Genomic DNA, 12,562 nt, shown 5'->3' on the forward strand with positions numbered 1-12,562 from the left:
CCGGTCTTTGTCCCCGCACGCGCAACACTGCACTATATGCCAGATAGTGGAGAGGGCCTGTCTTCTGGCTGATCAGCTATATATGCCTTAGATTCACAAGAAGCATGGCCCTGCCGGGTTGACTGATAGGGTTGAACCAACACCGAGCCTATTCATAACCTTTTTGCACCAACCAGACATCGACTCCCTTGTCCTCGAATCCCGGGCCTTACCATATTTCCTCCTCCTGACCCATACGGGTAATCCCACCCCTTATACCACAGTGGTAAAGAGAGAAGGAGTTCACCCGGAGGCGGCGACGGTTAGGCGTTAATGCCTCGTTCATTCGCCCGTCCTTGTCTCAGCGCTCCCATTCAAGGTGCCTCGAATTGCTCCGTAATTCCTATATCCGTCTGGTCCAGCATCCCTTTCATTATCCAACATGATGAATAGAGATTCGGTCATCAAGGCTGCTGCTTCAGAAAGTAGCTTCTCCGGGAGAAACGAACTGTCGACCCTACTCCGATTCAGATGTGTGGCGATCTCGACACAGCGAAAAGAAAGACGAGATGCGCTTTTCCTAGCCCTATACCTTCCGTATTCACTAATCCCAGGCCAGCCCCTTTCCGAGCTTATTACAGTAACGCAAAGCATACTACTAACCTAACTTACGCTAGCCACCTATACCCTTTAGAGACCGATGCCGATCGATCCATAAAGACATGTTCAGCTACCTATCGCTCATGCAACAGAAATAGATCCCGAACACTTCGACGAAGAAAGTGGCGGGTACCCCGACCGACGAAGTAGCAGCGGTAGAAGACACGACATAGCACTGACGAATTGCTTTGACTAATACAGGCAGGCCGCCACGCTACTACTATGGTAGTAGGCCTGCCTTAGGGGTTAAGGCCTGAATGGTAGCCTTTATAGATAAAGAACTCCTATCCTCAAACCCTCCTGTCAGGAATGGACGAGTTATGCAGCGGATCAATTGAATCCTGCACCTGTCGACCACTAGCTCTTTTATTCATTTCTGTATTCCCTATTCGTAGCACTTGTGTCGCTCGTATGTCGTCCGTATCGATCAAATTCACTCGTGGCAGGAAAAGATCAAAGATTCGAAGAAGAGGGCTTAACAGCGCCTTGCTTAAAGCGGAAGAAGAAAGGGAATCAGTTTCCGGTATAGGTTCTATTACCCCTGACGCAGGGTAGCTAGGGTACGAGATGCCGCTCAAACGGGAAGGAAGGTTCGTTTTCCGACTCCGGCATTTCAAATAGTATGGCGGGGCCCCCTACGACGTGGCTCTCAGTCGGCGAGGGCCTATGTTCGTTTACAGTCCTTAAAGGCGGCGAAGCCTCACAACCTGAAGGAAGACTCCTAAAGGAGGTTTAGGTTACAGTTGTTGAAAAAATAAAAAAAGGAAGGACTCTCGGAATTCCCAGCAAATCCTTGAAAAAGGGGGGTTATTTGTAGCCCTTGTAGAGGCCATATAGCGTTTCTGGATGAGTGCTAAGTCGGTCAATCCATAGCTGGAGCTCAGATGGCTCTACCTCCAAGCTCTGGATTATTAAGCTCGCGCTTTCGGAATAAAGCAGCCTTGTCTGGCTTTCAGACGAGCCCGAAAGCTGCCATTTAGGCCGACCTCGCTCGCAGTAATGGCGAAGTTGTTCCCGAACTAGAGTATGAAGCCGCTCCTTTTTTTCAAGAACGACAGGATCCATATTGGGATCCACAGAACTTTGCGCGGAGTTGTTCGCGTTGGAGGGCCCTCCCAAATCCCCCGTGGCCCTCCCCCCTGGCGCTGGCGGCCCATTCACAGAGCCAGAGCCCGATGAGGAATCCGGCAAGGGTTCCAACAAGACTCGCTCGTCGAAACTAGTCCACCTGGAAGTTGACGCCCCCTCATCGGTCTCGACGGCTCCTTTAGCCGATGACACCAATGAAAGTCCAAATACTATGAATGGTTATTATGCTATTCGTAGGAATCTCCTTGACTACCTGAAAGACGAAATGAAGAATTCACTCGATAGACCACCATCACTCAAAAAATGTAGACGCGTTCTCGAACTTCTAGCGGGACCCCAGTTGGAGTATAAAAGTAAGGATCGACTCGCTGAAATTTGGTCAGTTATAGCGACCAACCCAGCCGATAATCCCGAACTTGAGAGAGCGCGACGTATCATGAACGATATTTATGAAAAGCAAGTGAAAGATGGTCAACTTGACCTTTTCGAATTCCACGAAACAACCTAATTCAGCTCCACGTAAGATAGCCAAACGGTTGAGCAATCGACATGATATATTTGCTCACATTCCGGGCGCTAGATCATCATACAATAGAGAAAATAACATTCTAATTCGACTAGTATGGAGCCTAAGCTATACCTATCCTGGGAGGGTATGGCTAATAATAGCTCAAAGTTGCGTGAGCCAAGGAGTCGTCTTTATCGCAACCTTAACTTCATCAAATATGAATGAGAGGCGACTGATTGAATCCTGTATCCCCTTCTCTCTTCTTAAAGGAAAAGGGTCATAAAAAGGGAAATGTTTTATTCATATGTTAGTTGTGAGTGGTAGTAGCAATCCGATCACACTAGAAATTGACAAGCACATGGGGAATAGAAAGGACGGACCCTGACGGCTAGGCCAGCTCATTGGGGGGCGGATCGGGAGCTAATAACGCTCCCTTGCTTGTGGCTACCTGACTCGGTAGCTTTCAGCTACCTCGACTACAGCTACTATAAAGAGGAACGTGGTCCCCCCCAGCCCCCTCGGGGGGAGCTATAGCATTGGGACCCCTGGGACTCAAAGCCTTTTTGGTACTTATATTATATTTAGAAAAGGTCTATTGAATGCCTACTTTAGATAAGCTAATTAAGGAAGGAGTTCTTTTTTTCAATTTACTTTTCATGAATGACTTTAATGAACCTTTCTTTTTAAAGAGTGTTTAAGAGTAGCCTTTATTAGAATATTTATAAATTATTGATATTCTTCGGATCGGAAACAGGGGGAGAGGGCTGGGTTCCCGGACACTGACAAGGATTTGGGGCTTTCAAGGGAAGAAGAGATTGTATGTTGCTACCCGAGGGTTTCTCAGAAAACCGAGATGAGTTGGGAGGCATTTTCCAGTCTCCCATCCCTTTTGGCAGTACTCTGGCCATCTGTCTCGTCTCGTCATCAGTTTCATCCCTCAGAAAGAATCAATCCGCAGTGAGGGAAGTCACCTTGGGAATTCAATCCCCTTACTGGTGGAAAATAAGGCTAAGGAAGACGAGGGAGTCTCGGTTATAAAGCCGGTCCGGGTTATTCAACATCTGTCTCAAGTCCGGGGTGTGGAGGAGCTCTTCTTCCCGGGCATTCATCCAATATGGCTAATCCTGAGGAAGGCAAGTCGCTTATCTCTCATCTCCTTTTGATTGAAAGCAGTCCTCACAGGCGGCGGGGCATCCAACTCATGGACTTTAGTCCCCCTTTCTCGCGTAAAAGCGATCAGTCGACCTCCTCTTCTTTGCTTACCTTGAATTGAAAGCTTTCAGTCTGAAATACTTGCTCATAAGAACCCTAGTCCCGTTTAGGCACCTCTTTCTGGGGCAACTGATCCATTCTATGAACCCGATTCTTATCCGCTATTGAATGATTTATCTCCGAGTTAGTCCTCTCGAAATCGGGCTTCCTCGTGAGAAGCCTCTAGTTTCCTACTATGATTGGGGGAGACTGGTTCGGAAGATAGGCTTGCAGCGGATTCAACCGATCGATTCCCCGTGGCATATAGAGATGGGCGAAGCATAAGGCTAGTCACGTTCAATTGGTGCTGATAACTTCCTTTTCTCCTCTCCCTCGGGGGTGGGCTTTGTAGGAGTTGGACGAGATGCATCACTTTTTCCTAAAGGAGTTGGAGCAGCAGATCATTAGTTTCCTATATTAAAGAAAGACACCGGCCTATGGTGAAAGGGTTGAGAGTGGATTCCTTTCTTCAATGCATTCCCCCTTTACGTAATAGGGCGCCCTACGTAGTAAGGGGTACCTTTCTTTGTAAGATACACTCATTCAAGCTCAAGCCAACTTCTATCAGGAATATCAATAGATGGGCGGAAGGCAAGGGTCCAGTCTATCAATCCATTCAAGTTCTTGGGGCCCTATTAGTATTAGTAAGGCATTCCTGCATTGGTTGAGTGCCTAGTCGGGGAATCGGTTTCATTTGCTACGCTTTATGCGCCTGGTTCCGGCCAATCCTGTTGGATGGGCGGCAGTTATGAAAGGTGCAGATCTTGGTCTTCTGGACCGGCTTTCAAGGCTTCCATCCAACCCTTTCACCATAGGCCGTTCTTTCCCCCACGGGTGCTTCTGGCGTGTGAGCTTCTAGTGAGATTCTTGTGACCGACCTACCTCGGGGATAAAGTCTCGTTCGAGGCAGATATGAAAGTCCGATAAGGTCAGTTGGGAAGTCGGTCGTAAACTTCCTCCTTCCCTCTCCTCTTCCTGTATCTCCTCTCCTGACCCCTTTGGGGTCAGATATGTGATAACCTTACCTTTAGTCATTAGGGCGAGTAGTAAACTCCTCCATCTGTGTCTTCTGGACCTGAGCATGTTTATCATATAAGATGCTCCGCTTGGGGAGAAAGAAATTATAGAGCTATTGCTGGCCCAGGCAAGAGTTGCATGTGGTCGGTCGTCAGATGCCACCGGTTCATCATTCAGACATATGTGCGATATGCGGGATAGAATGTCCTAACAAAGCCTTTATACAATCCATTGTTGCTTGCCTCTCACCAATCAGTCAAAGCTCCGGCTAGGGAAAGAGAGGCGGGGCTAGGGAGGGTGGCATCGCACTATTCCATCCGAGGTGGCTGGGAGAGATTGCGAGCAGGGAAAGAAAGGGATTCGACGATTGATTAATCGGCCGATCTCACTCGAGATGCGCCGCCTCTAGCCCTAGCCAGTAAAGAAAGATATTCGTTGTTGTTGAGAAAAAGGGTCAACCATCCTTGACTCGCGAAGACATTTGCTTCCTGTCGTTAGGACGTCTATCCCCCCGATCCGGACACTGAGGAAGACGGAGTGAGGGTCTTGTCTTTGCTCATTCGTCGATCGATATTGAGCCCCCCTATTAGTAATGTGAAAGTTCATTCTTCGGATAAAGGTTCATTCTTGAGAAGACAGGTTGTTCATTCCGTGATGGATTTTGAATCTTGGGCCCATAAGGGATTTCTTTCTCCGGTCGGGGAGGGAAAGAGAAGTGGTGGTTGTTGCTTTCCATCCCAGAGATATTCGGAGTAAGGATCGATAGAAAGAATAGCCCTCAAGCAGCAGTCCTTCATTGATGGTCACCTGGCTATAATTCCCCCCTGTTCTTGAACTCAGTCCTCGGGGCCTTCTTCGATTATCAATTCTCCACTGACCTCTTATTCGCACCAGACTAGGAGGACATATTCTATTAATTCCTCCTGTTATCGAGTTATCGATTGCCTCTCATTGAGTGCACCCCTCATCCCCTTGAACTCCTCTGGGGAGAGCAGTAAGAGACTATAACCCTTCCCTCAACACGTGCCCTATTAGTAAGTAGGTGGCTCTCTTGCGGAAATCTAAGCATTATAGGCATTGCATTGGTTGAGCACTCAATGAAGGAACCGTAGTTCACGCTTTCATCTCGTCGTGTAGCCCAGCGGATAATTCGAATACCGGAACATCCTTCCATCCCTCATTCAATCTGATCTACCGGCTCTAAGCCCTATATTAGTAAAGGGGAGGAATCAGATCAATCTTAGGGTGGATGCTTCCCCTCGAAGACTCAATAGCAATTCCATCTCGTCTTTCCGGATCAATAGCCCCAATCCCCATCTTTTCAAAACATGTCTTTAATGGGTGGGTCGAATTAGAGAAAAGGTTGTAGGCGTGCTGGTGAATCGTAGCATAAATCAAAAAAGTATGAATCGATGATCCCTGTCGATCGAGAAAGAGGTGATCCCTACGTCCCCTGCTGAAATGACTATAATCGCAACAAATCCATGTGTGGTGACTTGACTGGCTGTGTTTCCAAGAGAGAGAGATCATGGTGGAAGAACTAACGTGGTTAGTTGTTCTAGTGGTTCCTGTGCGGATGAGATAGAAAGATGGGTTGGAGAATGAGAAGATCAAAAACTGAAAAAGCCTCCCCCCTACTGCATACTGGGCACGGATCCGCTGGCTAAAATGCTGGGTGACTCAGGCCTCTATATATGGATCCAGGCAAGGGCCCTACCCTAGATAGCTTTGCTTATGCCTCTGCACCCGATTCGACTGAATCAACAGGTTCTTCCACAGCTACTGGTGGATCCGGGTCATCGGGGTCAGCAACAGGATCAAAAGCGGAATCTTTCTCCCTATCCACTTTAGATTAATAGGCTATCGAGAATGAGGCTCTTCCTTTCGTTATTACTCCCCTCGATTTCGAAAGGGATAATCTGGATCATGATCAATATCATAAGGAACTGGATCCCGATCACGATCATCAGAATCGCGTTCTCGACCGCATCTGCACCTGTCCCTGCTTATGGGCAAACAACTGGTTCTGCTGTTGGGTATTGATCCGGATTTCTCAGCAGGGCGTCTGGCTCTATCACTTGGCTGTATGGCTTACTCGCTGGCGGATCAAAAACTGCTGCTTGAATTTCCGAATCTTGCTTACGGCTATATGACCTTCTTTTATTACCTTTTAGCACCCCCAAAATCGAAAGAAATTTCTTCGCCCTATTAGTAAGCCTATTAGAGTAAGGGGATTTATTGGGTATTATATTAAGGGTTAGAAAGACTGGGCATGAATAAACACAAAACGGTTATCATCTAAGAAACTCTGAGAAAGTCACTAGCGTACCCTATATGGGCATTCACAACTGGCTATACTGGCCCATAAACAAACGACAAATGCGGCCCAGCTCATTCGCCCTATTAGTCAGGCAAATGATGAATCGGTTATTGATGTAGATTCGCCCTATTAGTCAGGGGATAAGGCTATACATTCGATATCAGAAATGACCAACTAAATGCGATGTTCACAACGATCAATTTCCCAGCTACGAGGCGGCCAGGCCGATAGCCAAGTCATAAAGCTAGTCAAGCCAGAAAACTAAGCTATGTCCATCATTATGAAAACGTCTACTATGATTAGTACGGCCAGCCATTCAGGTTACTAGGGCCTTACTAATAGGGCCCTTCCTATTAAACGTTTAGGTTGGTAAGGCCATTAAAGTGCCTTACTAATGGGGTTGGTGACGGTTGGATGTACTGTCCTGTAGTGGTAATCACTATTCCTAGTGGGGTTTACTGCGAGATGCATTCATGCTAGCCCTATTAGCCCTTATTAGTATAGTACTTGCTGCTTGCTGGTTCTTATACTGTGTATTGTCCACATTGTACGCCTACTCTTGAAGTGGGCGTGCACTGGCTTTCAATGGAATAAGAAAAGAAGAGATTCAGAGCATGAAATGACGAATGAGGCAGTAGTTCAACAGATGTTGAACTACTGAAGCAGCAGCGGTCCAGCTGGCCGAAAAAGAAGGATGGTCAGAACCCCCGGTTGAAAGTGAGTTCGCTCCGCCGCAGAACCTCACATTAACTAACTAAATGAATGAATAAGAATTTCGAACAAGACTTTCCATCCCTTGTTCCTAATTCACTTTCCTCAAACAGGCCCCAAGTCCCTAGGTCTTTAGGGTAGGGCTGCTTATTACGCCCGTTGTCATATGCTCGTAATAAGATGATCAAAATACCTTATTGACATTGACTGAGAGCCTTATCCACCATATTTACTGATCCGCGTGATCGGAAACCCTTTATATTCTATACAGGCTCTTCTATACAATAAAGGGAAATCTGTACGAGCTGCAAATTGGCCAAACTTGTGGCTCTTCCTTCGAACTTACTTAAGAGGGCCAGTGAGAACAAAACTTCAGCCCTATTTGATCTAGTTCATTCAGATGTGTGGGGACCTGCTCCTGTCTTATCTAAAGCCGGTTCCCTGTACTATGTGACATTAATAGATGACTTATCTCGGTTCACTTTCTTTTATGAGGCTTCAATCTGAAGTTTTGAACATCTTTTCGTCCTTCCAAAGGTTGCAGTATGGCACTACACTAAGATTCAGGTCTTGAGATCAGATTCAGGGGGAGAGTACTTGTCTACCAGATTTCAGGAATTTATTAAGAGTCAGGGAATTGTTCATCAGCGCTCCAGCCCCTATACACCTCAGCAAAATGGCATAGCTGAGCGATAAAATCGTCACATCATGGAGACGTGCATGACTTCTGGCATCTCATGTACCTCGCAGCTACTGGGCTGAAGCTGCTCTTACTGCCGTTTATCTGATTAACAGAATGCCCACCCCTCCCTACTGCAACTGCTATCGCTGGTTGAACTGGCTAAGCCGCCCCAGCTATATACGCTTAATTAGCTCGCCTCGTCCGGTGTAGACGGATCGAGAATCTGGTATCGATGGATGGGAATGCCACCCAGAACGAAGGAAGGGAAGCCATCCATCTCTTGGTTTTTTCTTCAGCTCTCTCTTCCCCTCGCTCACTCCTCCTCCCATTCCTGCCTCTATCCCCCCAGGCCAGATCGGCATATGAGAATTCATCCCTAAGGGAAGGCGGGGCAAGGAATGCAACTAGAGGGGTGGATCCGAGGAGGGAGGGAAGTATGGCAAATCAAGCAAATATTGGTACAGGCCAGCCGAGACATAAGGAATGGATATCGGGTGGACCAGAAGGGATATAAATCTGATGGAGGAATGATTGCGATATGCCCATATCCCATCTGCTTCTCTTTCCCCTGCTGCGGTTGACCGATCCATATCTTCGGGGGGAAATGGACAAGACTCCTGCGTTTCGAGGGGAGGGGCAGTCCAGACTGCATGGAGGAACTAGCCTTTGGTTGGCACGGCTCCCAGCCCGGGGGTTCAATCCCTCTCCCGGTGTTCGAGTACCCCCCTAAAAGGGGACCTCTGCAATCTCTTATTACACGCCCACCCATGAAAGAATCATCTTGTCATGGCACCGAGGAAGTGGGAGAAGACAGACAGGGATATGTGTTATTGAGTGAGGTTGTTCCATTCTTGTTCGAAGCTAACAGAAGCAGAAGAAAGAGGGAAGTGACTAAACACTCGAAAGTCGGTCTTACCCGTTCTTCCCCTATCTCTTAAAGCCCCCCCTCATCTATAAAGAGGTTACCTTCTCTCCACTCTCCCATTCTTCAATGTTGCCGGTTCCTCCCCTACTCTCTTAAAGCCTCTCTCCCTTCAGCCTACTCTTTGCACGGCACGTTGCACTCGGGCGCTTCCTCTTAACAGGAAGCAGCTTAAAAAGACAACGTAAACTAAGGAAGGTGACTCCTTTCCCTGATGAAAAGCCGTATATTGCTCCTCTCCGGCCTTCCCTTGCTTTCGAACTCTACGCGTCGTTGTCTAAATACCTGCTTCCTTGCCCGGCCTAAATTGATCAGACTCATAGCTTTGTTGGAAAAGAACAACCTGACGCTTGCACCTCCGCTCGCTCAGCCTACGCAGTAAGCTTTGGGTGCTTTCGGCTTTCATTTTAGCCTTGCGACTGGTTGCCCTAGTTGATTGACCAGCAAGATACGGCAGGGGCAAAGTCGACGTGTTGCCGTATCGCGTACTATATTTATAAGGGCGGCATAGGGGCGCTCACGTTTTTCATCAGGAACAACCGACTTCGACGAATTGATTTAGTGGAGCGTCTTTATCTTTATCTCCTTTTCAGAAGAAGTCTTCGTCAATATTGAGGTTTGAGGTTGCTTGCGTCTTTAATTAATGCCTTGTTTGACTGCCCTAGTTGACAATCGACTTTTGGGAATACTCCTGCAATAATTCTTTCAGTGAGTGGAGCTACTCAGCTCGGGTACCTCTTTGGAGGAGATCCAAACTTCTACTTCTGGTGCACCGTTAGCCAGTTCCAGTCAGTGTATCGGTACGGCAACATGGAAATGTAGCTCAGGGCTTTTCCCTTGAAAATAAGTCTTCGTCGCCTGGCAACATAGAATGCCGCTCTGTTGGAGGTTACCTTCGCTCCACTCGCACCACTTGCTCCGTATCTTAATCTTACACCAACATAAGCCGATAGGCGACAATCCCCTACCGCTTTGGATCGCTACTGACCTGTATCGCTTTCCTGTACTGACCTGTCTAGTGAGACCCCGATGGTTCTCGATTCGGGTTGATAGAAAAAGGAAGGTTCAGCTCGTATTAGGCATCTAGCCATATGCCCGGATTGAATCCTCTTCTTATGTAAAGTAAGCCTTTGACTATCTTGACTCTTCCACCCGGTCAAGCCAACTTTCCGACTTGATTAGTTCCAGTCTTTGCTGTCCAATCCGGATGTGAAGTCCTTACTTGCAGCCCTAGGTAAGGCGCGGGTTTAGTCTTCCAAGTAAAGGAATGCAGAATGGAATGGACTTCTTTTGATGGACTTGCTTTCTCGCCTTTCCCTGTCTTTAGTAACCTCTGTCTCACTTATTGACCTATAATCTGAGGTTAGCCCAGTCAGCTTACTCGCACCTATAGTGGCAGCGCCTTATTCCACTACGTATCCGTCTGTCTGTTTAAAGAAAGAAATTGGTTAGTTAGATCACGCAAGAACTGAAGGCTTCGCTTTCCGGGCTACTGCTAGCCGAGCTTGGAACAATAAGGTGACTCACCAACTTATTAGAAGAAAGATCTCCTCTGACAAAGAAAAAAGGCTTTAGGGGGTACTTTCACTCTTCAATCGGTACGTCTTTCTCACCTCAAGAAGTATTTAAGGAAGGGGAGTACTGAGCAGCTTGAGACACTTCAGTAGCATAACGAACACCCGAAATTGAACCTGCAGCCCCTTTCGCAACTCGAGGAGATGCCCCGCTTGTTCAAGAGTTTGAGTAGCCTTTAGTCTGACTGAAACGACTTCCTTTCCTGAAGGCCAAGCACGCTGATCCGTAGAGGGAAGAATCCGCAACTCGCATTGAAGGGGGATTGGCCATAGGGACTTGGCTCTACCATAAGGGAAAGGAGATAGACGGCTCTACCTCTGAAGGTTCGAAATCTGTCGTCTTTAAATCATAAATAGGTATTTCAGAAGATAGTGGATTACTGGCGTGAAGCAAGGTGCCCCGAAGGTCTAAAGCTAGCTCTTTAGTTGATCCTGATCCTACGTGACTAGGGCTTCGGTGAATAGTGAATACTCTGCCCAGACGTTTACCAGCTTGTGACCTGGGGCTAGTCGGTAGATTGAAGGGAGATTGATCGACCCAAGCCATAACCCTAGCCCAGAGAAAGTAACGAAAAAGGAAGCAGATGAGGAATCACCTGAAGACGCATTTTCATGATCTACAGAGCCCTTCTGGTCTGGCTTCTTACTGAGTTCGGGATCAGATGTAAGACCAAGCCTTTTGGGGCTAGCTTTTGATCTCCTTGTCCTTCTCGTGAACAAGCGCGGGATAGCCAATCTAATCTCTCTAAGGCAAGGTCAACTCAACTAGTCGCAAGAGAAAGACACATCCGACCTCGCTAGCTAAGAATAGAGTGAATCACCTGTGGAGAATCGTGAATCGTCTGTATTTCCATGGATGGGAACCAGACGCCACAAGCGAAGAAGGAGCTTTCTATCTTCCTTGGTATGGTCCACTCGATGAGTATCTCTGGAATTGACTTCAAAATTGTAAACAGAAGGTGTTACTCCCTACCGTTGAATACGTGTGGTCAACTGTGTAATCGAGGAAGCCAACATTGACTGACTTTCATGGTTAAGGTTCGAAAGAAAAAGAACCAACAAGATAGGGCGGTCTCTGCTCCTCTCTAACTAACAGGAGAAGCGGAACATGTAGCTTTTCATCCTTGTCGGGTTAACGTTCCGAAGCTTAGGTTAGGAGACCTGGGCGTAGGGGAAATCAAGCCAAGAGAACGAACAAGGGGGTGTGTGCGCCAAGCAACCCTGTTCTCATAGCAAGAGGGGAAGATGAACGAGATTAGCATCTTGGGACCAGCCCGTGCGTGATTGCGTAACAAGAGCTGTGGTCGTTGATTCCCTATCGGGTTATTGGGAAGCTGGTGTTGGAAGCACCAACCCCTCAGTGAGAAAGAACTGGGCCTTGCGGCTCCCCATCGACATTAGGCAGAGAAGTACTGTGAAGCAAGCTAAGCCTTCCGACATCAGGCAAATCAGGTAGCTAGCGTTCTACACTCGGTGAACGTCGTTTAACTCGGCTATCGCCATCAACCCGTAAGGGTGATGACATGATAACAGAGATCTTATTGAAACTGGTGACAAATCAACAGTTAGACCTCTGATGAGAAACCGCTTAGCGAACTCGGCAGCGCCAGTGCTAGATATTAAGGATTTAGCTTCAGATATTTTAACCCCTAAGAGACCTAGCACATGGAGGTACTGATGCGCGACTGCCTTATCAGCAATCACAACATCATCCCCTAGTATCGCATAGTTAGTAAAGCGAACACCAGGAGCGTAGCCCTTATCTGCACAATACCACACCAACAAGTGGTGCGTTAGAGCGAAAAGAGGCCAAGACGAGTGGTACCTCAACCAGCCACAGCCGCATTAG

This window comes from Tasmannia lanceolata, unplaced genomic scaffold (genome assembly GCF_043159265.1).
Source record: "Tasmannia lanceolata isolate RefF3 unplaced genomic scaffold, GAP_Taslan_0.1 ptg000046l, whole genome shotgun sequence".
In the NCBI taxonomy this organism is placed as follows: Eukaryota; Viridiplantae; Streptophyta; class Magnoliopsida; order Canellales; family Winteraceae; genus Tasmannia; species Tasmannia lanceolata.